At 38.6% G+C, this 17248-nt stretch overlaps 1 long non-coding RNA gene across 2 annotated transcripts in view; it reads right to left on the bottom strand.

The window, feature by feature from the left end:
* LOC116149638 (uncharacterized) overlaps nt 1–17248 on the bottom strand; it is a 144204-nt gene that overhangs the window by 111398 nt on the left and 15558 nt on the right. For both annotated transcript variants that reach the window (XR_004133250.2, XR_010378482.1), the window contains exons 4-6: nt 3868–4004; nt 2892–2964; nt 65–196 (exon numbers count right to left, since the gene is read on the bottom strand). This is a non-coding gene — a long non-coding RNA (uncharacterized LOC116149638). The remainder of the gene's footprint in view (nt 1–64; nt 197–2891; nt 2965–3867; nt 4005–17248) is intronic.

Below are 17248 nucleotides of genomic sequence, written 5' to 3'. Positions count from 1 at the left end.
ACCTGAAAGTCTACAGAAGCTTAAACTCCACCTAATTACCATTTCCATAAACCTATGGACATACCTAGTGTGCAGCCATCTTTCTCAGGCCTTCCTGAACTTCTTCAGGATCACCCCCGCAGGCCCATTCTAGCTTGTTCAAGCCGGACATTGGCCCATCATTGTCAAAGCTGGGAAGTGGGTTGAAGGGTTTACACTGAAAAGCAACATTCAAACAGGTGAACCCTCAGTAGTCACAGATAAGAACCAATTACTTTTCTGGCTCTTCAGGGTGACCTTCAGTTCCTTTTAACAATGAAATAAGAACTGATTGTTGACCTTACCTTCCCCTTCACCAAGGTAGGTTTCAATGCTATTTTCTCAAGGACTTTACTTCAACTACCCTTTCTTAGCTGCTGCTGTAACATCTTGGTCTCAACCATTCTTTCCCTTCAAACATGTTCATTTCCTTCCAGAGAAATACAAAAGCACAGAAAGTTTCCTTCCACCTGCTCTACCTACCTCTCATTCTCTGCAATCTGCTTTTTCTTCCTCCCTGCCTCTGTTTTCAGAGAGTGGTCTATATTCCTGCCACCCTCCTTACATTCCACATCCTCCCCAGCCCCTGGGCTCAGCTTCTGCACCAAATGCCCTGTGTAGCTTTCTGAAAATTTGGATAACAAATGTTCAGGCCTCTCTTCTGGAAATCCCAGTTTAGCACATCTGGGCTAGAAATCGGAAATTCCTTTGGTTTTAATTCTTCACAAGTGATTATGAGGCACAGTCAGGATTGACAGGACTAGCCTTCAACTTTTGCAACCTGATTTCTACCTCCAACACTATTTTCTCTCTTGAACATCCCTGAAAACCTCTGGATCACCAAGTCCACCTGCCTTTGCGGCATTCTCACCATCCTGCAGCATCAGCCCTGATGAATAATTCCACTCTCCTGAAGTAAGACAGAGCTCTCAACATCTTTGACAGTCTGTCTTTGTCTTCTTCCCCAACAAAACTCCTCCAAGGTCCTCCACTAAATGCACTCTTCAGCACTTCCTCCTAGGCTTTCCTTTTCTTTCCTTTTCTATTGCACCCTCAGCAAAACGACCTCAACACCCTTATACATCCAGGCTTCTAAGTTCCAGATCCACTTTTCCTACTTTCAAAAGCAGAGCACATGGTCAGAATTCCTTGCCCCTGAGGTCATGACAAGGGAAGGCATGAAAGCTTGAGGTTTCAAACCCTCCTGAACTTCAGAAATACTTAAGAAACTTACTGAAAATGCACACATGCAGGTCCCCCTGGCAGAAGCTGATTGTGTGGGTCTGGTTTGTGGCCCTATCTAGAGGCTGTATCTTGTTAAAGGTGTGTAGATAATTGTGATGCTCACCGAAGTTTCAAATCCCTGCTAAATATCGTGATCAGAAGTTTAGCAACATTTACCCTGAAGGATCCCAATTTTCAAGAAAAAAAATGTGTCATTCTTTGAACTATTAATAGCAACTATGATTTATCATGTCAGGAATAGCGTCAGGGAGTAAGTCGAAGTTGACCAGGATGCCACCACAGTGCAGTCATCCTGAATACAACCAGACTCTTTCTCTCTTTAAGGCTGGTCTCAGTACATTGCTCCATCCAAACAAAACCAACTCCAAAGTCCCAGAGACTAATGGAATGCCTTAAGTTTTATTGAGGAAATGGTTACATCTCATCATATACAGTAAAACTCAATTTAAAAAATCTATAAACATTTTTATCCTAAAGTTACACTCTGGAAACCTGCCAAAGTAATCTCAATCTCCTCCAAACCCCTCTCCTTCTCTTTCTGCATTTTGACAGTTTTTGGCAGGGACTAACTAATCCACTCATCTTTTAAAACTATGACTTCTGAAAGCCCTTCCCCTAAGGGAAACATCAGCCTATGGTGATGGTTATAGCAACCATGGTCACCATCTTTACCTGGACCCAGGTCCCTATCCTTCTGGTTCATGGTTTACCTTCCAGTAAAAAACAAGCCAGACCCATCAGAGGCAGGAAGTTTAGGAGAGGGTGGGTAACCAAGCAATGGACGGCTGTGAGGTCCAGAAGAGAACAATTAAGAAACATCAAAGAGTAAAACCAAGAAGCGGGCAAATTACCTATCAGAAAATGTATCCAGAGAAATTCAATGAGAAGTGATGAATGCAGCGAAGGAAGGCAAAGCATTAAAACAAAAAATTAGAGCTATAGTGAACAGAAACCTAAGTTGAATGGGGGAAGGATCACACTACACAATAATATAAGAACAAGCTAAGACCAATGACCTAAAGTAATATTCACTGCTTAAAGGATTAAATAATTTTCCTGTCTTGACTGTGCACTTGTCAACAGTAAGGACCAATTTTCATCTATCTCTGAACGGACCCTGATAGGGTATGTTAGTAGATGAGTGGAGGCATGAACAAATGGATGAATTAAGATAGATGATCTGAAGTTAGTTGCACTACTTTTTCAATACACAGTTGACCCCTGAACAACACAGATTTAAACTGCACAGGTCCCCTAATACATGGATTTTTTTTTCAGTAGTAAATACCATAGTACTATAGGATCTGCTGGTCGGTTGAATCTGCGGATGTGGAATCACAGGTAAGGAGGGACAATAAAAGTTATATGCGGATTTTCCGCCATGCAGAGGGTCAGCCCCTCTAACCTCCCCCGCATTGTTTAAGGGTCAACTGGACTAACTTCCTGCTTGTTAACGCAACTTAAGTGATTTGTTTTAAAGGACATGGTATCACTCAAAATCATTTTACCATCTTGTTTACTCCTCATCAACTCTTTCTCTGTGTCTTTAAAAATGGTCAGAAAAACTATGTGTATTTGTCTGTGTCTGTGTGTGTTTTTTACAGGAAGGCAATAATACTCCCTCTCACCTTCCCAAAGAGTCACATCCATGTTCAAAACGTAACATCAGACTTCTCAGCGCTTATGACTGTTGCACAACGCCTAGGAAAACAAGACATTACCAATATCATAGATGAAATGCTGGCTATTTAGATATAGTCAAATATATAAGTCGTTTTCACAAATGGATTCAAATTACTAATCTATGTTTGTGTGTGGTCTTTCAGGTACACAATAAAATGTTAATGTAAATACTGGGTTAATTTTAATAAATACTATTTGTTTAGACTGTGGATTTTGTTATAAAGTCAATAAGAATTTGGTGAGCTAATTAAAATAATAAAATAAAAATGCATGCACTAAAATTGTCATGCCAAAGTGCTAATATCTGCTTTCAACACATAAAGTGAAATATAAATTCTTTATTCTGAGATGTATCATCAAATATGACTTGAGATGAGTCAGTGCTTTACGCACCATGTTGGCTGACTATTCTATTCCAAGATTCAAGGTGTTAATTTTAATCTTTAACGTCCCTATGTTTCAGGAACTACAACCTTGAACGAATAATTAGATATGCCAAAATATTATTGCTGTAGTCCCCTACATGTAAAATTTGGATTATTTTTGACATAATGTGATTAAATAACAATCTCTTAACTTTCAGGTACACAATAGGACTCTATTCTAAAATTATAATAGGCTCACCCCATTTGGAAATGGCTATGGCCCCAGGTTTTATCAGCCTGATACTACTAATGTTCAAATTAAAATTTTTCCTTTACTCACTCTTTGGATGAAAGTTGGCTTTCCTTATACACCAGCCTACACGCTAACAAACTCATAAGCTACAATAACAATCATAACTGTCACACAGACCTGAATATTCCTATCAGCCCAACTCTTACTGATGCATATTTTAGTCTGTGTGACAATTACAATTCTAACTGTCCATTAGTAAACTGGCATTCTGGTTTTTAAAAAATAAATTACTTTCTCATTCACCTTTGTTCATCTTGCCATGAAACCACCTGGAGCGAGGATCATGTTGCAGCAAATGATACTGACGTTGTTCCTTGTGGGCTGACACATATGGTGCCAATGGCCGGAGCAATTAAGCACATGGATAAAAATTAGGTGGCCTAGAGAAAGCAAAATAGGATATTAGGTTGTTGGAAGACACTCCCATCAGGAGACGATGAAAAACAGTATGGTGCCCCATTAATTCTTTCACCACCCTGAAGAACCCAGGAAAGCTGATTCCAAAGTCAATTCCAAAATCAAGTGATCTTTAAAAAAAAAAATCAAATGCTGGATATTGTCCATAGTTGGGAAAAATAATTTGCAAATTCATCATAGTTTCTTGGTACACAGTTTGTCGAGGCTGGATTACATGTTCTCTGTTCAAATGAAGCTACTAATATTAAAACAAGTGAAAAGGTTTTTGAATTTTGATGTTTGACTTTAATATTGATATTTTCAATAACAGAGACAGATTCAACCAACATTTCAATGTTGAATATAACTGTAATTTACTCATAAGTAGAACTTCAGTAATTGTCTCCAAAACAAAACTCCAACTGAATGCTAGTAAAATATTGATTCATTTCTGAATTGTTTATTCCCAAATGAAGACATTAATTCTTGTCTTTCAGTAAAATATATAGTCAATGCCCCATTTTCTCTTTTGTCATTAATCATATATGGTATTCCATTTTGTACTAATGACAGTTAACGTCTGGAAGTTATTGAATTTTACAAATGACTGTTACTAAAGGAAATAAACAACTAGGCTATGGCATCACTATCCTGCTATTGTAATAAGTAGATGCATTTTAATTATGATATTTTGTAACATGCCTGGAACTGCTTTCTAGTGCTTTTTGTAAAAGCAATGAAATCTTGATAATTTTATAGCTGACTATCACTCCTTACTATTAAACTGGTCACTGGAAATGTAAAGTGATACTGCTGATGGGATTATGAAAATTAGATTTTGGGATTACTAAAGTTTGAGCCATTGTATGACTACAATTTCTGTAATTAACTATCCCAGAAAGAATTTCATTTTGTTATATGCTGATGTCACTGCTTTTGTGTTGCTCCTTGGAATGACTTTTGTGAACATGCTGGTCATCAGTGAAAACCAGCTGCCTATTTTTTTTAAATTGAAACATAGTTGACTTATAATATTATGTTAGTTTCAGGTGTACAGCATACTGATTCAATATTTTTATAGATTATATCCCCTTAAAACCATTACAAAATAATGGCTATATTTCCCTGTGCTGGATCTGTCCTAATGAATGGCTAGTTTGAGAGGAATACTAGCTCTCAATCTGACAGTAGTCACTTATGTAACATTGGACAAATAATTTTGGTTTTCTAGGCTCTTGCTATTCAAAGTAGAATTCAGTTCTACATTCTTGCTGATGTCTGGTACTAGGTCCCCAAGTCAGAGAATGCCCCACCTGATAATACTGACCCTCTTAACCCCCTGTTTACTTATAAGAAGCCTTGTGGTTGAGGAATTCCTCCACAGTCATCCCTGGTGTCCCCAACTTGTACCCCTCGGTTCACTACTTGTTATTTACTGTCTTAGTTATTTCCTGTGTGTTCAGGCTGCTATAACAGAATGCTGTAGGCTGCATGGATGATAAACCACCATCATTTCTGCACATGGATTTACTGAATCCCTTACACACTGCTTTGACTTCTTACATAGTGTGGTAACAGGCTCATCCCTATGACATTTGTAGTCTCATTTTCAGTGTCATCCAGAGGTAGATGACTTTTTAGAAAGATGACACTGACCTTATGACTCAGCTATAGTGATGATTCTGGGATACGGTCTTGAGGGATGCAATACATACTCGAGGCCTACAGCCCAAATATATTGCCATTTCTTTAATGGTCAGAATATAAGAAATCTGGGAAGCCATCTGGGTAGGTGGAGCTGGTGCTTCTCATGAATGTACCTAATGATTCATTTGCAAAGTAACTGCTTCATGGCCAAGATTTTAAACTCTATTGATTGAAGACTTTAGTGCCCAAAAGAGGAATGCTTCTTCCTAGAGACAAATAATGATTCCACTGCATTAGAAGGCAAGTCTTCCATATGCCATTTCAGAAGTTGGGGGTAAGGGGGCACAGATCTTTGTTTTGCTAGAGTATTTCTCATCGCATGGGGAAAATATGGTTGCTACTTCCCCACAGGATGTAAAAGGAATACAGTTGAAACCTGAGGAGCCTCCATAGGGCACCTCTGTGTACTGTGATGCCAGTGGTAAACAGTCAGAAGACCACAATTATCTTATATGTGCAGAATCTCAAGGGCCTTTGAGGAACAAACTTATCTCTGGTTCCAGTCTCCTCTGCCCTAAATGGAGGCAGCAGAGACAGGCAGGGAAGGAGGAGAGGGGTTGTAGTTCTTAGACTTAGGCAATCATCAGAACATCTGTAGGGGTTGTTAAAACACAGACTGCCGAGCCTCATCACACAGTTTCAGATTCAGTAGGTCTAGAGTGGGGCGCGATAATCTGCATTTCCACCAAGTTCCCAGGTGATACTGATTACTGGTAATCCTGGGACCACACTTTGAGAACCACTTCTTAGGGCCACCTCTTCCCAGACTCCCAGATATGAACATGATAAAATCCACTCTACCCTCAAATCCCCATCAACTGATATGATGGTCTCCTTTCTTCTGAACTTTGGTCTGAGAGAGAAATAGGGCAACTCGTGTTTCATTCCATGCTTCCCTTAAACGTGTCTGTCTCCTCGCAATACCTGTGGCCAGAAAGGGTGGACTTGCAGTTAAATCCTCCAACTCTCTTGGGCTTTTCCTCTACATTACAGAAGAAATTCTATGACTCAGAGGTGGCCACGCTGTTGATAGGCTAATGGTAGATAAAGGAATTCAGAAATCTCTATTGTACCTCTACAGAGGTCAGACTCTAGACTACTACCTGAATGGAAAGGTCTATAAAATCAGTTCTAAGACTCAAATTTAATCTATGATTCTGGCTGGCACCCCAATTTTCCTTGCCTTTGAGCAATTAGGTTCTGCTTGGACTCCATGGAAGATTTCAGAGGGAAGTTAGATTAATCAGTTTAATTCTAACCAAATAGCAGTTTATATCTGAAAAAAAGGAAAAGGAAGGGTGGGCTTGTGTGAACACAAATGCACAAGCAAGAGCAGGTGCATCAGGAGCTATGTGGTGGAACACAGTAAACGGTTCACTGCCTGACTCCCCCTCTGAGGGAGGCACACTTTACACACAGAGTGGGGCCCCAGGAGCTACGTCATCAGTGTTTCCACACTTCCCGGTCAAAGCTGATTGATCTATATCTGACCTAGATGAGCTCATGTGATTCTCTCCCTCAGAAATGTAACCAGAGACTGGCTAAACCTGAGCCTTATTAATGTAAACCCTTGTAGAAAATGATCATGCAATCCTACTGCTGAGAACCCCAACATTGCCTTGATATGTTCTCTTCCCAAGATGTAGCAATAACTTTAGATTTGAGAGAGACAGAGAGACAGAGACAGAGAAACTATAATAAGTTGATTTTATGTGAAGTTAGCTGGAATCGGTTTACTTTTCTTATAACCAAAAGTATATTATCTAATATACAGGTCCTATGCCAAATTCTTTACAAAAATTATTATACTAAATCATGACTGACAAGCCCCTTGATGGCAGGAATTATCCTCATTTCATAAATGAAGAAATGAATTTAGTTCCTGCATTTACACACCTAGAGAGCAAGGCCAACCTAAGACCTGGCCTTGGGTCTGATGGACTTCAAAGTTCTTAGTTTTTCTACTGCCTCCCTCACTCCTGAAGGAGGTGGAGCTAGGACCCTAATGCCATCTAGATATCTAATTTTAAGCCATCTGGTTTCCAGGATCTTTAAGATCCTATGCCTCTTTTTGGAGTTTAAAGTATGATTGGGGAAATAATTTTTTTTTAAAGGGAATAAGGTAAAGAAAACCACCAGCACCAAGATAGTGTCTCATACTATATAAGGAGAAGTCAATACATTTGCCTGATTTCTGAATTATAAATTTTTTAATGAAATGTTATGATTACTTCTAAGTACACAATGGAATTTGAACGAGGTCAAGAAACAATGCCTAGAAAAGGTCATAGTTTACTAATGAGTAGCATTTATAATTACTGTATCAAAAGAGAATTCAAAAGGCAAACCTCTGATTACATGCAATTATAAAAAGTAAAGCAGATGTTTCTAAAGTTGTTAAAAACAATACTCTAACATCATTAAGGACTTTGTCTTATAACTTTATTTGCAGCATTAATATTTTCTAAGTCCTTTCAAATACTGAACAGACTGGTAACCATCTACCCAGGCCCTGACCAGATTATCATAAATTCCAAATTAATCCAATTTAAGGAGATTTCATTTTAAGTTCAGCTTTTCATTAGCTCTTCACAGACATCTCTGAACATAAACATTGGAAGCCCTTGAAATTTATTAACACATTGTAACTTTTGACTAGGCTGCCTATCTTCTGATCTTTAGCCAAGTTAATCCTGAAATGAAGGTAACACAGAGGAACAAAGGAAGCAAAATTGTCTTCAAAACATCTAAGAAATTGTGTTCAAGGACACAGAGCTGTTCTTCAAGAGCTATCCACAGGCCGTGAATTATTGATAAATTGAAGAAATGAACAGATAAAATTTCGAACTACTTGATCAGAATAAATAAAACATTATTGCTGTGTTGATTAAATATATGACAGATGATTCAAATATTTCCCTTTTCTAATTACAATTCATTTTAAATTGAATTTTAAAGTCTTATGCTGCTCTCTTAATTGTTTTGTTTTTGTTTTTCTTTAAATAGACTACAAGCTCTTTAAAGAATTATGTCTCACACTCATGTTTCCCTGCAATGCCTAGAACAGAGCTGAGTAAATAACAAAGTAGGAGTAACAAATGTCTTATTTCCCATTTCCACTTTAGTGGCAGTGTCTGTCTAGGGAGAAGTACACAGAGAAAGATTGTGAATTCATGACTAGACTACACCAAGCAAGCCTGCAGATGACTGATTAGTGATGTCTGCTCTGAGCTCTAGAGGAGAAAGTACAGCATGCATGCCACCTGTTTTTCCATCTCACTTGCAGACATTCATTTCATACTTGTTAAGTGAATAAAAATGTACACAAGGAGAAAAGGATGACATCAGGTAAATTTTCCCATTGAGTTTAATCTTTATCCACATTCAATAAAAATTATACTGCATGCGAGTTCATTATTAGGCATGGAATCAATAAACTTTGAAATGTAAAGGAAAAGCAACTAGCTTACAAAATCATGAGATACTTTGTGATCATATCAGATCTATTCTTTCAGATTCTTTATTCAAAACTAATTCACTTCAAATCTTCACACCTCACACTAGTGGCAATCAAGGGGCCACCTGCTTTGACACCTGCCAGTGATGGGGAAAAGCTCAGCATCGTCTTAGTATATGAAAGCTGCTCTCAATAAATTCCCCCAAAGCTCAGAAAAAAAAATCCTCTATTTAGAAAATGACAAAGCCAAGGATTCTCAGAGCTAAATACTAAATACATATGAGCAGAAGTGTACACACTGAAGCTGGTTCAAGGGCAAAACATGTGAGCAAATGGGCTAAAGTTTATCAGCCTCAAATCACTATGGGAGTTCTTCTTGCCTTAGTAGCTGGTAGTAGTTCCAGTAAGATCAGAAGAGATATAATTACATCTGTCCCCTCACACACACACAGCATACATACATCTACCCTGACTGTATACCTCTAAGCCACACCTATATGAATATGCATATCTCTAAGATTTGTAGAAGTTTCGGGGAAAGTCAAGTTTCCCATTAGCTTCTCTACAGTGAGGTGTATTTAAATTCAAATAGTATGTCGAAGAAATTAGGAAATAATTATTCCAGTCATAGTTGTGTAAAACTCTCATAGGGTTTAGGCTAAGAAATACAGCAAGTTAAAACAGAAAAGAAGCAAAACAAACCAAAAAACATTGATGAGTCTTACAGAAAATGATTAAAAGCCGTGAGTCCACCCATGGCACCTGCTACCTGACACTGGGAAGTCGGCACTCAGCGAGGTGGGTGGTCAAAAGAATCCCCAAGGCCATTGGGTTTGACCCCAATTATCTTCTATTGTAAATAGGCCATATGTCAAATTCCAGGATAAATTGGAAACATTTGATCTATCTTCTGCTCCTAGATTAATTTTAAAGATTCATTTTCTATTCTTACAGAGTCTTTATTTGGGCTGCTTTACCCTTATGTTTTAAAGAAAAGACATCTTATATTTGCCTTTATATATTCAAGAAGATTCTCTCTATAAGAATAATTTGGGAAGAAGAGAATTTAACAGTCAGACAGATTTTGGAGAAAAAAATGGCAGGAAATTAGCGTACCCAGAATTTAAGGTAATGACCATCCACTGACTTTTTCAAAAGAATCTATGTTAACTAAGGGGAAAAGATATCTAAGAAAACATTTATTACCATGCTTAACAGAGATGGATGCTTTAACAAATCTCCTCATTTCCCCATGCAAATCATTGCTATATCCATGCAAACCAACACAAATAAATATATCACATATGAAAAAAATAGTCCTATGAGCCTTTGAGACATGTTTGGGAAAAAAGCTTCCTTAAAACAGACTATTAAACCTCTGAAAAGATCCTGATTTATTCAGTAATGAAAATAATATTAATGTAAACCAACATGGCCTACAACCAAATAGATTCTGCATGAGTGAATTCACAACAATGTGATTTTCATAAAACAATTTGGCATTAAAACTAAACAGCATAACAAAATAGAAGCTACACTGCCCATCCCCCACCAAGTACTCATGCTCCTGAATAACTTAATATGTACTTCTAAATTTTGCACACAAGTAATCTATTGGAGAAAGGAGTTCTGTAGAAACCAGTGCTTTTTCTTCAAATTAATCAGAATGAAATAAGATTCATTTAAAGTCTAATTTTGAAGGGTTTTACCTACTTAATAAAATACCCCTGAAGTTACAGAATGGTAGAGAATGTGTTTATTCTGGTCTTTTTTTTTTTTTTCTTTTTTGGAAAGATGAGTCCATGGGTGTTAGCCTAATAGATAAATTGCCCTTGAAACCATGGATAGCACCACCTTTGTGCTCATTCGTATATGACCAGGTTTCTAGTTCTAAAATCAGAGATACTGTTTCTACTCCACAGATAACACAGCAACAGCTTCAAGCAGTGGAAAGATGAAACGGAGCAATAAAGGGCTGAATGAAAAGAGAAGGTCTTACTGTAATGGAAAGAAAACAGCCTCCTGCTAGTCCTGTCTGACCCTGGCTGCTACTTAATTTTGAATTTTGTGTAGTGATACCGAAGAAGTGATGAGAGGTAACTGGTGAGGTAAGGGCCTCATACGCCCCTCAGGTCACACTCAGGTCTCTCACACACATCTCCACTGACCTCTCCTTCTCACTGTCCCTCTGCCCCTTTCCCTCACATGACCCTGTCTCCCTCCTTACAATGCACTTCTTCCCCCAACGGCATCCTTTATTCTCTCTAAAGCTCTAAAAAAGCATCATTATATGTTGTGGAAACAGCTAAGAAAGAAAATGTAGAAACATTTATCTTAGCCTAAAAATACATATATTATATATACACATATGCATATACATATGGTCTAATGAACTTTCCACCTTTCCACAATAAAGCATTAATAAGACCGAAGCAAGATCCTCAGAGTATCAATGATCATTAATGATGTATCCATTACCAATAAGTGTTAGTGTCACATCGATGATGCATCTATAAATACACCTAATTACAATATTAAATAGCTGGCATGTATGATTAATTTACTTTCCTCAGCAAGTATACATTAAGAACTTGTTTCTAGAAAGTTTCTAGAGAGTCTCTTATTACAATGATATACAAGCTTTAGCCACATGAGTTCATCTACACCTCAGACTGATTCTTAGAAAAAGAAAAAAATTAAACTATTTATTGTTCATAAGATCACTGAGAAGACCTGACCACACTCAGCAGACAGAAAAAGACAGAAGCTCCCTAGACTTCTATTTATCTATTCAGCCAAGCTTCAGTTTTCAAATATAATCTGAAATATATAATGTATGAAACGTGGTTCTCTGAAAGTTCAGGGAGAGAGTGAGCTCTGATGGCCGTTGGTACCATCCTTGCCCCCATCACCAGCTCATCAGCCCAGAGAAGAAAGTACAAACGTGGCATTCAGGGCAATCTCAATCATGCAGCATTATTATACACATCGTGACCTTTGATGAGCTTCCTCCACATTCCGGGAAATGTAGAAATGGTCACCCCAACTGTAAGCTAGAAATTACTGCTCACCCACATGGTACCCCACCAATGCCACCAGGTAACCATGGGGTATTAGACAAATCACCCTGTTTTCTGGGTCACTCTTGCAGCCATGAAATGAAGACCCCTAAATATTCCTGGATTCTAAACAAGTGTTGCTCAATGGAAATTAGGAAAATTAGTCAGAACATTTTTTCTACATAATCTAGTACTTATAGTCAACTTGATCAGTGTCTGAATCTCCAGTTTTTAGAACACTGATGGCTTTTCTTGAGGGTATTGTTTCTAGTTTTCTTTTATAATTACATATTTTCCTGACACTGAGGAAAGAAGGGTTTAAGACATAAAGCACGCCATTCCACTGTTTATAACAGAACTCCTAGAAGGTTTAGTATGGGGGAATGTTGAAGCTAAATGTCCTAAAATGAGGCTTGGGGATTTAGTACTCCACTTATCTGTATCATTACCTTGTGTATTTGGGGACATTTAAAATTTAATTATACTTATTGCATTTCTGAAGTGATCAAAGCACATATTGGGCATAATCTAATTAACAATTTTAACTTCCTCAGGAAAGAAGAGGAATAAATTGCTACATAATGTAGGAAGAAGAAGAAAAAGAAGGGAGAGAGGGAGAGGAGGGGGAGAGGAGGCGGGGAGAGGGAGGAGGAAGAAGAAGGAAGAGGGGAGAAGAAGAAAAAATTACTGGGACATTGTGCTGTACATCAGAAATTGACACATTATAATTGACTGTACTTCAATTAAAAAAAAAAACAACAATGGACTAACAAACAGTAAATTCCAGAGTGATACATTCCATCAGCTTCCCATGTCACCCCTACAAACAAAGTGTACAAATCTATAAAACTATTTATAAACCAAGAAGTCTAGAACCCTGAGGGCTCTACTTTATTTCAACCCAAGCTCCAGGGTAAAAGCATTCCTTCACTCTGATGAGGGACACATGTTCTAAGAGTACCTTTTTAACTTATTTTTAAATGTTAATGAATCTTTAAAAGGAAGTAAATCTTATACCTTTTTTGCTGCTGTTTTGCTCCATCCCCTAAAAGAATGGGAATTCTCCATTCACTCAGACACAGCTATCATTACTTCAGTTCCAAATACAAATGCATCTGTTGAGTGCCTACCATGCTCCGAGCAGTGTTTCAGGTACTGCATAGGTTACAGAGGTGAGCAGTTTAATTAGGGAGAAAAACAGCATGTGGATTACATTGAATGGAGCACTGGGTGCAGGAAACTGCCTGCTGGAAGGAAATGGGAAAAAGTAGGCTGGAAACAAAGCATGAAAGAACACATCTTCTTTGAAAAGAAACTGGACATTTTGTTAGGCAAAGGAGAATTATCAAAGTTGTGTGTGTGTGGTTTTGTTGTTGTCTTTTGGTCAGTTGGTTGGTGTTGTTATTGTTTGCCTAGAAAAAACATGATTAGATGATCTGAGCTTTGAGAGAATGAGTTGGGCGTCCACGTGCAGGATGGAACTGAAGTAGGAAAGACAGGTGGTGGAGAGGACAGCTGAGTCATATTGAAGGTGCAAACTAAGACAAGGGTAGTGTAAATAAGGAAGAAGGGAAAAAAGATTTAGCAAGTCTTAGAAATATAATCATCTGAACTTGGCAATGATTTTGGATGTAGGCATGATAGAGGAGGTATTGAAAATAATGCCTCAAAGCATTATCTCACTTTAACTGAGACAGGGGTCTTTGAAAGGGACGTGGAGGGCCAATTAAATATGTTGAATCTGAGGTCCCCGAGAGCACCGGATCTGGCATAGATGTGTGCCAGGAACCTAGACATGCATATCTGGAGCTCAGAAGAGGTTGAAATGAGAAATGTGAACCTGGAAGTCTTTGCCAACCAAAGTCCTTGAATTAACTGACATGAGTCACTGGTGAGGTATTAGAGAGGGAGATGGAAGCTAGGAAATTAAAGATAGTCTGAAATTCCTATTAATCACAGACACTGAACCCAACCTATCTCAAAGATCACCCCCATTCTTTCTTCCTCCTCACCCCCATTCAGTTATCCTTTTTCACCACCAAATATATCCTACCACCTGTCATCACCACTTCTTATATTGCCTTCATTATTCATATTCTTAGCCAAAAGAAAGAACTCTTGTAAGTCACTCTTGGCTTTCCTGGTCCTCAAATCCTATAGATCTTTCTCTTTGAAAATCTCTTTAATCTAGCATTCTTTTTGCCAGCCTAGTTCCTGAGTTTTGCATCCTCCTTATGTCTGACTTAAACTATCAAGGCCTATTCCTAACTGAAGCTGTCTCTGGTCCCTCCCTGCTCTGTCCTTTCTCCAAATTACCTCTAAGAGGTATCTTCCTAAGAGATCAAACAGATCACACCCTCACCCTACGTTAAAGCCTCTGAATGCTAACTCTGCAGAGAATGACAGCAGCATCCGGGTGTGATTTTTAATGCCCATGTCTACCTGTAGAAATGCTGCTGAGCAAACATCACCTTTTCTGTGAGCCTTTCCTTGTTGGTCCCTTCCTTAGTACTCTTCACCCAGCACTGACGTTAACAATTTTTGTGCTATCTGCTATATCTACACCAGCTGTGAAGGAATAGTGAGAGATGCTGAGGAATCATGAGGCCAGTGATCGAGAACAATCAACAAAAGAGAGGTTGAGGTCCTGACGAGTAATGGTGGGAGATGGTAGAGACTGGAAAATGGTGACCCAATATGATAAAGGCCAAAATCCTTAAAGTGGCTCTAAAGGCCTGATGACCCTACCCCTGCCCACCCCTTCAGACTCATCTCAAACCATCCACCTTGGTCTCTGAAGCCACCTTTCACTGACCTTGCAGTACAACCTCTGTCCCTTTGACGTGCTGCTCCCTCTGGCAGAATCACTTTTGCTTGCCTGCTAATCTAGATCCATCCAATCTCCATTAGAGTCTCCCTCCCGCAGGGACCAGGGCTGATGCTCAGGCTAGGTCAGGTGCCCTGCACATGTTCTTGAGCCCTGAGATTTTCCTTGACAGCCCTTGATGTTTGCAGGTAAACACTTATTGACATGCTTTCAGTGACACACACACACACACATGCACACAAAACCCTGGAAGATCTTTGTAGTTAATAAAGTAGTAACACACCTAGTTTATTTCTATACGTTATTGAAAACATGATTGACAATCTCTTCTGAAACACTATCCTTCAAAAGTCCAAAGACTGACAGAGCAACATATTATTAACCTAATGTCAGCCGAGGAGGGGCTGAAGAGGAATTCGAGGAGGTGAGCTGCCCAACTGGAAAAAGGCACAAGGAGCCGACATGGAGCAAAACTGCACTTTATTGCAGTACAGGCGGGTGGCATGTGTGCCTCAGGTGTACACACTTGTCCTTTTATAATACTAGTGGTGCATGCGTAGTGTTCATAATGCTGACTCATGTACTGGCGCATGCATATTATTCATAATGCTGACTCATGCTACTAGTGCATGCATACATTTACCTCTGACCAGGTGCAAGCTATTGTGAACTTTGGCCTGGGCCCCACGGCTTACTCACTTAAGGCTGCCGACACCTAATATAGCTTTTCAGAAGGTAAAAGCAGATTCTCGAATGTGTGCCCCTGTTACAGACTCAAAAATCCAAAGCAATTCTTATTAACAGTCAAGACCTGTCAACATTTATAAATTAAATACATTTTTTAATGATTCATGGAACACTTGCATGTGCATAGGCTGGGTGAGTATGTGAAAATTATGTCCAGCTGAATCCAAGAGAAACACAGATATGGATGAGTGAACAATCAACCCTGCCAATCTACACTTCAATAGAGCAGGAAACAAAATTACCGTCTTTTCTCTGGCCCTGTTATGGTAGACCTACAATAAATATTTATTAAATGAAGGAAGGTGCTGAAGTCCTTGAGAAATGGGCACTATTGAGTCTTTGGTAGCTGAGAAGGATGGAAAAAGTGTGGAATAATTGCACAGTGAAGACTTCCCAAGAGGAGAATGAGCAATTGTGGTTAAACAATAGCTTGGAAACAGGAATAGGGAGAAAGAGGGTTTCAATAGTGGGGAGCGGCACCGTTCAGCCAGTTAAGGAAAAAAACAAAACAAAAAAGCTCTAATTATGTTTAAATGGGAAACTAAGGTGGAATTTGGAGTGTGGGGTTATGACTTGACTTTTTAAGCCCAGATTTAGACAGAGGATTTAGGTTTTCCAACAGAGAAATGAGTATGGGATATACATGCCCCTAACATTGCAGGATGTTGTAGCAAGTCCTCCAGATCCTGTTTGTGCAGCATTTATCTCATTCCCACCACTCTTCCTCCCCAGAGAATAGCTAATGAAGAACTGCCAAGACTACCTTGGCAGACCTATCACCACCAAAATCTTACTTCAGTTTTAGTTGGTTGAGAGCATGGCTTGTTTTCTGAAAAGTGCCATCGAGTTGGTGTCTAGCAGGAGCTTAATACCTACTAGCTCTTTGGAGATGCCTGAGTGAAAGGTGCTATATACTAAAATTATTAAGTTTCACCATATGCTCCTAGTTGCTCACGGAGGTGAGAAACAGCTGGTTCATCTTTGGAAAGCAAATTCTTAAGTCCCTAGAATGAACAGCTTTTAGGAAACATATTTATCAGTTATAGAATTCACTTCTGACTTTTATTCATAGTAGCCAACTATTCTAAGCTATTTATTTATCCACCCATACCTACTTCATTCTCTAATTGCATTTAAAATCTTTTGGGGGAAAAACTATTCTAAAACACATCCTTGTTACATAAGGGAGCCATATACATACAAGTTAAAGGCATACTAATTTATCAATATCTAAAATTATTAAGAAGCTATTTGAAAGTACCAGAATAGTACCAAAGTTTCATTCATTCATGAAATGATTGATTGCATATACTCTGTAGAAATGGATTCATATTTCTGAATACATGTTACTTTATATCCCTCAAAGAGAAAAATACATTTGCACTCAATATGCATTTACAGGATAATATGACACAGGTGTGGTGATGGTAG

The sequence above is a fragment of the Camelus dromedarius genome, chromosome 30, assembly GCF_036321535.1.
Source record: "Camelus dromedarius isolate mCamDro1 chromosome 30, mCamDro1.pat, whole genome shotgun sequence".
NCBI classification, from domain to species: domain Eukaryota; kingdom Metazoa; phylum Chordata; class Mammalia; order Artiodactyla; family Camelidae; genus Camelus; species Camelus dromedarius.
Note: the sequence above shows the minus strand (reverse complement) of the source record. Positions and strands in the feature narration are given on the sequence as shown.